The sequence below is a fragment of the Gossypium hirsutum genome, chromosome D11, assembly GCF_007990345.1.
Source record: "Gossypium hirsutum isolate 1008001.06 chromosome D11, Gossypium_hirsutum_v2.1, whole genome shotgun sequence".
In the NCBI taxonomy this organism is placed as follows: domain Eukaryota; kingdom Viridiplantae; phylum Streptophyta; class Magnoliopsida; order Malvales; family Malvaceae; genus Gossypium; species Gossypium hirsutum.
The window spans coordinates 64,176,591-64,189,318 of NC_053447.1; the positions used below are offsets into that span (position 1 = coordinate 64,176,591).

A 12,728-nucleotide genomic window follows, 5' to 3' on the forward strand; every position below is an offset into this window, starting at 1 on the left:
CCTCGCCTTCAAGAATTTGGGCTTTTGTGACTCGTATCATTCCCCCCTTCCTCAAAAAGATTCGTCCTCGAATCTGAAAAATCAAATGAACTCGACTTTCCTCTATCGAACGGGACTAATGGCAATTGAGTCCACTGAAAAGAATAGCCATGAGATAGTAAATAGCAACGGAAACAAGCTTGTAGTCCAATCATAAGCATAACAGAACAGGTATAACGCATGTGAATGGACAGATTCAGATTACCATGCAAACAATCTAATTTACTCACCACTGCCTCGTCAAATATTTGAAACAAAGATGGACATGTTTTAAGGCATTCAGTCGTCTCACATTGTTCCCACAAACCATGAATAAATTGCGAGTAATAAATCAAATGGTAAACATAATCGTCACAAGTAGGTATTTGAAAAGATTCACATGGTTCACAGAGTTGCATAATCATACCATGCATTAATCGACGGTCTATAGATTCACTCACACATGCATTATCAAAACAAGAATCTTTTTATCAACCATCAAAACAGATAGATCATCAATAAATAAAATAGGACAGTCAAGCACGTTTCGATCTAAGTGTTCATCAACACGATCTTTATCACTATCCGAGGAGTACAAAAGTGTTTCAAAGGTTTCAAGCATCTTACCTCGATAAGCAGAAGAATAAGGGTCGATTTTACCTTTTTCATTTAAAACAAACCTTCGCTCATCGGGGGCATAGTGTAGTCGAATCTCCGTTGTTGAGTTAACCTTTGTCAAATGGAACTCAAACTTCATGTACAACCACATAAACTGTTTAAGGCACGAATATAAATTGAAAACAAATTTGGAAAATTTCGTTACCTTATTCTCCAAAACAGATTTGGACAAATTCGAGGATTTTACACAAGGTAAATCAAGAGAATAACAAATCACGCTTCTTTTCGTAATGACTTTATCAACCACAATCGAAGAGTAACAATTAATCGGATCAAAATGAGGGGATCTTTTAAGAACTAAGTCACCAAAAGTTTTATCAATAATTTCAAATCTGCACTGGACTCGGTTTCTAAAATTTCCTTACCTCGCTTACCTTCGGGATCATGTAGTGTGATTTCATCTTTGCCTAAGTTGATCGTATGAAAGCGTCTTTCATTTGAGAGGTATTGAAGTTGAAAGTTATCTTTCGATCTTTCAGGAACCTGAAAAGTAGCAACACAAGAAAAATTCATATCTTGGTTAGTGGAAACATTCCTCACTAGCCTTTCCTCGTCTTTTTCTTTTGTTTCTTTTTCTAACTCATTTTCTCTTCTTTCTTCAACTTCTTTTTCAATTTTCTTTTCTGTTTCACATTCCTTTTCACTCTCAATCTCTTTTTGCTCTTTTTCATTCTCTTTTTCTTTTTCCTCACTTGTTTTAACAGAATTTTCAGTTTGATTTGGTCCTCATGGACTTGTTCCGGAGTGAGCGGCACTAAGGTAGTTTCTTTCCTTGATGCTTGAAAGAATACCTATTGGTACGACCATCGTGAGTGACTTTTCGATCCAGTTGCCATGGTTCTCCTAGCAACAAATGGCAGGCTTGAATAGGCATTACGTCGCACACAACTTCGTCTTGATACTTACCGATAGAAAAGGCATGCGCACTTGTTGAGTGACCCTAAATTGGCCTTCGTTGCTAAGCCCTTGTAGTTGATAAGGTTGTGGATGCTTGGTAGTGGTTAAGCAAAGCTTTTCCACCATCGTCGTGCTGGCTATGTTCGAGCAACTTTCACCATCAATAATAACTCTACAAAGCTTACCTTGTACATGGCAGCGAGTATGAAAGAGATGTTCTCGTTGCTGCTCGCTCCTTGGTTTTGCCAAAGATGATTGTCCACGATCATGAAATCATCATCCATTCTAGTGACACGTCGAGGGCCGCGCCTTTGGGGTTGGTTATCCCTATCTTCCTTAATTGGATCTCGATATTGATGTTTTGATTCACTCGTACCTCATTCAAGTAGTATTCAATGCTTGAAGTGTAGCATTTATTTGTGTGATTGCAGCAGTATGTCCATCTAACTGTTGTTGGACTTTCATAAGTGCATCATTATTATCACCTTTAGACATCTTCAAAACCTGTAAAAAATAAACACTCAACACTCAAAAATAAAAGTTAGCAAACCTCACCATTAATCACTCAAAAAGAAAATTCAAATTCTCAATGAGGTCGAATTCAATCTTGTGAGTTCTTTATCAGAGTTTATATCAACCAATTAGAGAGTGTGAACCAAACTACCAAAGAATCCTAATTTGCACTAGGATGCCAAAAACTGACGAGACACCAATTGATTCGTGTTGCACCGAGGAAGAAGTTGTGCACACGTTTAAATCCTACTAACACAAGAAACAAGAAGGTGTTAGATAACGTAAAGGAAGAATAAAGGTAAACAAATGAAAACCTACAGCTAAGAATCAATAAAAATTGCTGAAAACAGAAAACCCGAAAAACTGCGGAGTAACTTGACAACTTCGTTCGAGGTGTTCCCGATCTCCAAAAATCACGAAATTAAATCTGGAGTGTCCTTATATATTTAATTTTTGATCTGGAAAATTTGGGCACCAAATTCAACCCGCTGAATATTTTTTTAATTTTTATTGGATTTCGTCTTTTTTCAATTTTTTGACTTTTTGACTTATTTTTTTGCGGGAAATATTTTTTATATTCAATAACAGTGCCAAAAATATGTATGTAAAATTTCAGATCAATCAGAAAACGTTACCCACTCAAATGAATTTTTTCGAAAATTTTTCTGGGTAAAACTGCTGTTTGTAATTTAAAAAATAGAGATCAGTTTAGAAATCAACCAAGAACACCCAAAACGCCCAAAATCTGATACCAAATGATACGGGGTTGCGCGCGGACCAAGATCGAGTTGCCAAGTACGAGAAACTCCTACGAAAACCCTAAACATTAGATCTGAACAACAAAAAAAATAGATTTTTAATTAGATCTGAAATAAAATAATCAGATCAATTAATGTTTAGGGTTTTGTAGAGTTTCTCGTACTTGGCAACTCGATCTTGGTCCGCGCGCAACCCCGTATCATTTGGTATCAGATTTTGGGCGTTTTGGGTGTTCTTGGTTGATTTCTAAACTGATCTCTATTTTTTAAATTACAAACAGCAGTTTTACCAGAAAAATTTTCAAAAAAATTCATTGAGTGGGTAAACGTTTTCTGATTGATCTGAAATTTTACATACATATTTTTGGCACTGTTATTGAATATAAAAAATATTTCCCGCAAAAAAATAAGTCAAAAAGTCAAAAAATTGAAAAAAGACGAAATCCAATAAAAAATTAAAAAAATATTCAGCGGGTTGAATTTGGTGCCCAAATTTTCCAGATCAAAATTAATATATAAGGACACTCCAGATTTAATTTCGTGATTTTTGGAGATCGGGAACACCTCGAACGAAGTTGTCAAGTTACTCCGCAGTTTTTCGGGTTTTCTGTTTTCAGCAATTTTTATTGATTCTTAGCTGTAGGTTTTCATTTGTTTACCTTTATTCTTCCTTTACGTTATCTAACACCTTCTTGTTTCTTGTGTTAGTAGGATTTAAACGTGTGCACAACTTCTTCCTCGGTGCAACACGAATCAATTGGTGTCTCGTCAGTTTTTGGCATCCTAGTGCAAATTAGGATTCTTTGGTAGTTTGGTTCACACTCTCTAATTGGTTGATATAAACTCTGATAAAGAACTCACAAGATTGAATTCGACCTCATTGAGAATTTGAATTTTCTTTTTGAGTGATTAATGGTGAGGTTTGCTAACTTTTATTTTTGAGTGTTGAGTGTTTATTTTTTACAGGTTTTGAAGATGTCTAAAGGTGATAATAATGATGCACTTATGAAAGTCCAACAACAGTTAGATGGACATACTGCTGCAATCACACAAATAAATGCTACACTTCAAGCATTGAATACTACTTTGAATGAGGTACGAGTGAATCAAAAACATCAATATCGAGATCCAATTAAGGAAGATAGGGATAACCAACCCCAAAGGCGCGGCCCTCGACGTGTCACTAGAATGGATGATGATTTTCATGATCGTGGACAATCATCTTTGGCAAAACCAAGGAGCGAGCAGCAACGAGAACATCTCTTTCATACTCGCTGCCATGTACAAGGTAAGCTTTGTAGAGTTATTATTGATGGTGAAAGTTGCTCGAACATAGCCAGCACGACGATGGTGGAAAAGCTTTGCTTAACCACTACCAAGCATCCACAACCTTATCAACTACAAGGGCTTAGCAACGAAGGCCAATTTAGGGTCACTCAACAAGTGCGCATTGCCTTTTCTATCGGTAAGTATCAAGACGAAGTTGTGTGCGACGTAATGCCTATTCAAGCCTGCCATTTGTTGCTAGGAGAACCATGGCAACTGGATCGAAAAGTCACTCACGATGGTCGTACCAATAGGTATTCTTTCAAGCATCAAGGAAAGAAACTCACCTTAGTGCCGCTCACTCTGGAACAAGTCCATGAGGACCAAATCAAACTGAAAAATTCTGTTAAAACAAGTGAGGAAAAAGAAAAAGAGAATGAAAAAGAGCAAAAAGAGATTGAGAGTGAAAAGGAATGTGAAACAGAAAAGAAAATTGAAAAAGAAGTTGAAGAAAGAAGAGAAAATGAGTTAGAAAAAGAAACAAAAGAAAAAGACGAGGAAAGGCTAGTGAGGAATGTTTCCACTAACCAAGATATGAATTTTTCTTGTGTTGCTACTTTTCAGGTTCCTGAAAGATCGAAAGATAACTTTCAACTTCAATACCTCTCAAATGAAAGACGCTTTCATACGATCAACTTAGGCAAAGATGAAATCACACTACATGATCCCGAAGGTAAGCGAGGTAAGGAAATTTTAGAAACCGAGTCCATGCAGATTTGAAATTATTGATAAAACTTTTGGTGACTTAGTTCTTAAAAGATCCCCTCATTTTGATCCGATTAATTGTTACTCTTCGATTGTGGTTGATAAAGTCATTACGAAAAGAAGCGTGATTTGTTATTCTCTTGATTTACCTTGTGTAAAATCCTCGAATTTGTCCAAATCTGTTTTGGAGAATAAGGTAACGAAATTTCCAAATTTGTTTTCAATTTATATTCGTGCCTTAAACAGTTTATGTGGTTGTACATGAAGTTTGAGTTCCATTTGACAAAGGTTAACTCAACAACGGAGATTCAACTACACTATGCCCCCGATGAGCGAAGGTTTGTTTTAAATGAAAAAGGTAAAATCGACCCTTATTCTTCTGCTTATCGAGGTAAGATGCTTGAAACCTTTGAAACACTTTTGTACTCCTCGGATAGTGATAAAGATCGTGTTGATGAACACTTAGATCGAAACGTGCTTGACTGTCCTATTTTATTTATTGATGATCTATCTGTTTTGATGGTTGATAAAAAGATTCTTGTTTTGATAATGCATGTGTGAGTGAATCTATAGACCGTCGATTAATGCATGGTATGATTATGCAACTCTGTGAACCATGTGAATCTTTTCAAATACCTACTTGTGACGATTATGTTTACCATTTGATTTATTACTCGCAATTTATTCATGGTTTGTGGGAACAATGTGAGACGACTGAATGCCTTAAAACATGTCCATCTTTGTTTCAAATATTTGACGAGGCAGTGGTGAGTAAATTAGATTGTTTGCATGGTAATCTGAATCTGTCCATTCACATGCGTTATACCTGTTCTGTTATGCTTATGATTGGACTACAAGCTTGTTTCCGTTGCTATTTACTATCTCATGGCTATTCTTTTCAGTGGACTCAATTGCCATTAGTCCCGTTCGATAGAGAAAGTCGAGTTCATTTGATTTTTAGATTCGAGGACGAATCTTTTGAGGAAGGGGGGAATGATACGAGTCACAAAAGTCCAAATTCTTGAAGGCGAGGCCCAATAAGCAAATTCCCAGCCCAATCAAGAAATCCATCCATACTTAGTTGAAAATCAGGCCAAATTGTCAAAGTGGCCCAAGTTGTAAAGTTTTATTTTTATTTATTTATTTACTTAGTTTAAATTTTATGTCATATTCAGTCCAAGAGTCCCAGATAAAATGACCTTTGACCGAATTTCCATATTAAAATAATTAGGAGTTTTTTTATTTTAGTTTTCTAATTAGATTAGGACTAGTTATAAGGCCTATTTAAAGGCATGGCTGTCCACCTTGTTAAACACTTATCATTATTATTAAAATTTCAGATTTGTTGAGAGCAGAATTTTCTTTGAGTTTTCTCCAAGATTTCTCTCTTGAGTTTTCTTTAGAAGTTGTTTTAACAATCTTGTGATTGTGGGAGCCATCTTCAACCTTCTTCTTGCCATTGATATTCTTTGGAGGGGAGATTAGAGCCGTTTGAAGGGAGTTGTGAGATCTTTCGAGATTTCAAGGCTTCTTAGGACTTATCTTTTAATTTCTTACTGTCAATTCTTTCTTTATTTCTACTTGTGCTGAATCATTATCTAATCTATTTTCTGTTCTTATTGTGTTTTCAGCCTTTTTCTATCTTAAGGAATCAGCCCAGAAATCCCCAATTTTAGGGTTTTTCCATACTCTTTTTGGGTGAAATTAGATTGTCGAAATTTGGGGAAAACTATCTTGGTGTTCAATTGGGCAGAATCACAATCTCCTTGAGGGTTTCAAGAACCCTAACACTTATTTCTATTCTCAATTTGATTCTTTGCTGATTTGGGGATTTTATTTCAGATCTAAAAATTAAAAAATCTAATCTTTTAATTTTCTGTTTCGTTTCAGATCTAATTGTTTAGGGTTTTCGTAGGAGTTTCCCGTGACTTGGCAACTCGATCTTGGTCCGCGCGCAACCCCGTATCATAAGGTTTTCACAGTTGTTCAAACTCAACTTCACAAGACCAATAAGATTGTCAATTGAGGAGGGTAATTCCTTCAAAGCCGTTCTGCTTAAATTAAGCTTCATCAACATCACCATAGTGTCCAAGATTTCTGGAAAAATCTCCAATCTCGAGCAACCTTTTAAGATCCAATTTCTCAAGAAATTTCAATTTACAAAAGCTGTTAGGAAGACAAACAAGGTTTTCACAGTTGTCCAATATCAACTTCACAAGACCAATAAGATTGCCAATCAATGGTGGTAATTCCTTCAAAGCCATTCCTTTTAAATCAAGCTCCCCCAACCTCTCCATCGTCTCTAAGATTTCTGGAAATATCTCCAATCTCGAGCAACCTTTAAGATCCAATTTCTCAAGAAATTTCAATTTACAAAAGCTGTCAAGAAGGAAAACAAAGTTTTCACAGTTGTCCAATATCAAATACTTGAGACCAATAAGATTTTCTATTGAGGTTGGTAATTCTTTCAAAGTCGTTCCGCTTAAATCAAGATCCGTCAACATCTCCATGGTCTCTAAGATTTCTGGGAAAATCTCCAATCACGAGCAACCTTGAAGTGTGAATCTCTTAAGAGATTTCAATTTATAAAAGCTATCAGGAAGGCAAACAAGGTTTTCGTAGTTGTTCAAACTCAAATCCTCAAGACAATAAGATTGCCAATTGAGGATGGCAATTCCATCAAAGTCCTTACGCTTAAATCAAGATCACTAAACATCTCCACGGGTCTATGACTTCTGGGAAAATCTCCAATCTCGAGCAACCTTCAAGATCGAATATGTTTAGAGATTTCAGTTTATAAAGTTGTCAGGAAGGCAAACAAGGTTTTCACAGTTTTCCAATATCAAATACTCAAGACCAATAAGATTTCTACTGAGGATGGTAATTCCTTCAAAGCCGTTCCGCTTAGATCAAGATCCCTCAACCTCTCCATGGTCCTAAGATTTCTGGGAAAATCTCCAATCTCGAGCAATCTTGAAGTGTTAATCTCTTAAGAGATTTCAATTTATAAAAGTTGTCAGGAAGGCAAACAAGGTTTCACAATTGTTCAATACCAATTCCTCAAGACCAATAAGATTATCGATTGAGGATGGTAATTCCTTCAAAGCCGTTTGATCTAAATCAAGACGCCTCAACCTCCCATGGTGTCCATGATTTCTGGGAAAGTCTCCAATCTCGAGCAACCTTCAAGACAAAATATCTTGAGAGATTTCAATTATAAAAGCTATCAGGAAGGCAAATAAGGTTTTTACAGTTTTCAATTTCAAATCCACAAGACTAATAAGATTATCAATGAGGATGGTAATTCCTTCAATCTGATCCCTTTAAAATCATCCCTCACATCCCATGTGTCTATGATTCTGGGAAAGTCTCCAATCTCGAGCAACCTTTAAGATAGAATCTCTTGAGAGATTTCAATTTATAAAAGCTGTCAGAAAGACAAACAAGCTTTTATAGTTTTCAATCTCAATGCTTAAGACCGATAGGTTCAATGAGGATGGTAATCCTTCAAAGCCGTTCCGCTAAATAAAGATGCCTCAAACTCTCCATGGTGTCCATGATTCTGGAAAACTATACAGATTTGAGCAGCCTCTAATATCAAGTTCGGTGAGGGATGTGTCTTTATAAAAGCTAGGCAGAGATCTAAGATTTTTACAAGATCTGAAATTCAAAAAACTTAGCTTCTCAAGATGTTGAAGGGATGAAGGAAGCTCACGCAAGTTAGAACACCCCCAAAGGTCTATCTTTTCAAGATTTGTGGCACTTGAGGGGTCCGGAATCCTTACAAGATTCTGGAACCGTCAAGTCTGATAATCTTCAAATTTACTAAATCCTGCATGCATCAGAACATAATGTTTGATAAATTTGTGTACATTGAAGGATTATAATGTGACCAAAAATATCAAGAAAGTGCAACAAAACATTAAACTATCTTCAAAATGGTATATTTGAGTAGGGCTCATTATTTTTCTATTTTTAGTTTAAAAAATTATCCAATGTTATTAATAAATTACATATTCGATCAATTGATGCATATGAGCAATTAGTGTTATAATTTGTGTGCTTAGGAAAAAAAACAAAAATAGATATAATATTTTATAAAATATTTTAAATTTAAAACACACCGCATGTGATGTCTAATGAACAAGGGTGATCATCGTCCAAGTGTGGTTACCGTTCAAGTCACACTAGTTGTGTTGGACAGAATCAATAATTCATATATATTACTATTTTATAGTTTTTTTATCTTTTAATTATGAATCAATTGTAGAGATAGAATGTTTTATCATTGAATTTGGTCAACCAATTATTAAATTATATTAAAAAACATTTATCACTCATTATGCATAATCATTTAAAATTATAATCTTTTATATTATGAACTTTACTAACAATACTTGTTAATCATTTACTAATATTTTTCTTTACTCCAATAATGAAAGTCTAATAATTGTAATTTAAATAAATTAATAAAAATTATAGATTTAAATTTGATCAATTTTAACATAAATTAATTAATGCTATAACTTTTTTTCTTTATGCAAAAATAACTTAAATACTAGTCATATTGGAAACGGTCTCTTTCCAGAGCTATTATGAAAACATAACAAAGGGGTTGATATAAAAAGTAGAAAGTGCACCTGTTTTCCCTCCCAGAGTTGTTCAAGATGGCTCCACCTCATATCAAGTTCAACTAGGTACCTTAGATCAAACTTGGCGGGCAAAGATCTCAAAGGGTATCCATCCCAGTAAAGGTACCTTAGCTCGTTTGGAAAGATAAAAGCCCTTTAAAATGTAAGATTCTTCCACAAGAATGATAGAATTTGAGAATTCTAAGCTTCGCATCTTCATCAAGGCTGTCGGTTCCAATTCCAAATTTGGAAGTTTGGACATATCAAGTACAATGCCTGTAAGCCCTAAACCCAAGAGCAGTATATGCAGTCAAGATATAGGCAAAATATGAACTAAAGATAATTATCATATACATGTATGTATTTTATACAAATATGTGTTCGAATAAGAATCAAACATGACTGTCGGACATGGATATGTCCAGAGAAAATGAAGAGAGATGGTAACATAAGTGAAGGAAATGAACAGGGTCCTTACATTGTTTTCTGATAGCACACTATAGCTGTCCTCAGGAATCCACAACCTACTGCGTTTTTCAAGTTTTAAAGGTGATTCATCGCGTACAATATTCCAACCCATCTGTTGCAATAAATCATGCATTGCTATCTGATTTTGTGAAACAGATATAAGAGATTTATCAATGAGATTCTCAATTCCTGAATGTGCAGAGTCATAACAAGCATCCATAATACTTGTTACATAGTCTCGATGCTTCCCTTTAAAGAAACAAGCAATGTCAAGAAACATTTCTTTCTCTTCACAATCTAGTCCATCAAAACTCCATTTCAACACTTCTTGAATGTCCTGCTTAGGAACTTTGTTTAATTTCTTTACTTCACTTCCTGGTAGATCCGATAAGTCTAATAGCTAAAGGGTTCCATTAGCAACACTTAACACCATCTTTGATAGCTTCAACTGATATTCTGTAGGATTATTACTTTTGAAAGCACATTGACAGAAGAGCTGAACAGATTCATCTTCATCTAATTCCTTCACATCATAAATGAGATCAATGCCACACCGGACAAGCACTTGTTTATTTCTAGTGGTAACAATGACTCGACTTCCAGGACCGAACCGATTGATTCCTCCGAATAAAAACTCGAGTTGGCTTAACTTTGACACATCATCACAAACTATCAGAACCTTCTTCTTGGAAAGCCTGTCCGTAAGAAAGCCTGATCCGATTGTGGGAGTTGAGATATATAAATTTTCATCTTCTAATATAGTTGAAAGAAATTCCTTACGCAATTTTAATAATTCTCTTTGTTCTTCTTGTTCTCTCACGTTTGCAAGAAAGCAGCATCTTTGGAAACCATTTGAAACATGGTGATAAATGGCGTCGGCAAGTGTAGTTTTGCCTATACCTCCCATACCCCAAATGCCTAGCATTCGAAAATCTGGGAATCCGTCTTGAAATAATGACAAAACTTCCTGCATCCGCCTTTCAATTCCAACTAAACCCTTTAAATTAGCGCTTGAGGTTCCACAATTCAATATCTCACTATATCTTCGACAATTTTATCTACCAGAGTTGAGTCAGGCCTATATATTAAAAGAAGAAACAAATTACAGGAGAAATAAAAAGGAAAGAGAAGTAAATAAATAAAAATAAAGTGAATCCAAGTTTAACTCAATTGATTCATGGGGTCACTTTTAAAAAGAAGACATTCAAAACAGATGTAGAATTCAAATTTCACTTCTAAATCCTCAAATTATAACTTTTTTCTTTGAAAATAAATATATCAATAGATTTTATACATGAGAGAATGGTCTGAAGGTGTCATGAACTTGCGTTAAAGAAAGGCAGGATAGAAAACGCAACAAACAATAACATGTTCAAGAACAGATTCTTCTTATTTTTTCTCTATGCCTACAAAACTATGGCCCTTCAATATATGACAAAAATATATAAATATATATTTAAAAGGGAAAAGTTCTTTCATAACAAGCATCTGCCCCTCAACTCGAATCTGGGTAGCATAAATGAATCGCTGCTTAAAAAAACAGTCTGTTTAATCTCTCTGCTTCCAAATCAATATATGCATATATTTAAAAAGAGGATTGAATGTGAAGAAAAGGAGGTGCAATTACCGAGTGACTTGTGAATCCCAACCGGAGGTTTTCACCTTTTCAAGCTCATGCTTGAAATTTTCTTCATGCTTTGCAAATGCATCTGCAAAACTCCCTGTTTGGTTCCGTGCATCTCTTGGGTCTACACCGTAAAATACAGGAACAACCCATTTGTTGCAGTCCATGATCTTGACCAGCTCAGCCAAGCACCATTTGGAAGAAGCGTAGTATTTGGAGAAAACAATGACTGAAACCCTGGATCCTTGAATGGCCGTCAACAGTGCCCCTGAAATTTCATCTCCTTTTCGAAGCTCCTCATCGTCTATAAAAATTTTGGATATTCTTTCGACACAAATCTTTATACAGATGACTCACGAAACCATCACGAGTATCCTTGCCTCTGAAACTAAGGAAAACATCGTATGTGATTGGTTTGATCATATCAGCAGAAGATTTAGAGGAAAACATATTTGGGTTCAGCTGGATTAGATGAAAGATTATTGGAATATGAGTAAATGAAGAGTTTTTAAAATTTAAATTTATATATTACATACGTTTTACTCTGTTTGTTAAGATTGATAATATTAATGTATTGTTTTATAAAATATCATTTTGTCTTTAATAAATAATCAAATCTTCAAGCACTTATAATATTTTTTTTTTCAAAAATCAGGTTTGTGATAACATAAGAAATCATATTTTGTTTGGTGCAGAATTTTAAGAAATCAAAATCGTACGAAATAAAAACGAAATATCTAAAACTGTCGTCGGAATAATCTTGGAAAGTAAAAACAGTGGAAACAACGAAAGGTGGAAAGTTTTTGCTGCTATTGTAGTACCACTCTGAAGGCAATTGGATGTTTATGGAAGATCCTGAGCTTTTGAAATCAAACCATTCCGGGATCTCACTTCCAGGAACACATGTAATCACCTTGTTTGTTTTAGGGAATTCCTGTTCAGTTACAATTATTAGAAACATGATCGAATTATTCAGCATATAAACCATTTTCCACATTTAAGCTGACCTGATGATAATCTTCTAGTAAAGTCACCATATGCTCCAAGTAGCATCTGCAACTTTGGGGTTCCAGTATTGCCTATACATTTCTGATCCAGTTGGAAGCAATT

General features: G+C 35.1%; 1 pseudogene; it reads right to left on the reverse strand.

Annotated features, from left to right (window-relative positions):
* Positions 1-10,394: 10,394 nt before the first annotated feature.
* On the reverse strand, positions 10,395-12,067 carry LOC121223226 (disease resistance protein RPV1-like; annotated as a pseudogene).
* Positions 12,068-12,728: the final 661 nt, after the last annotated feature.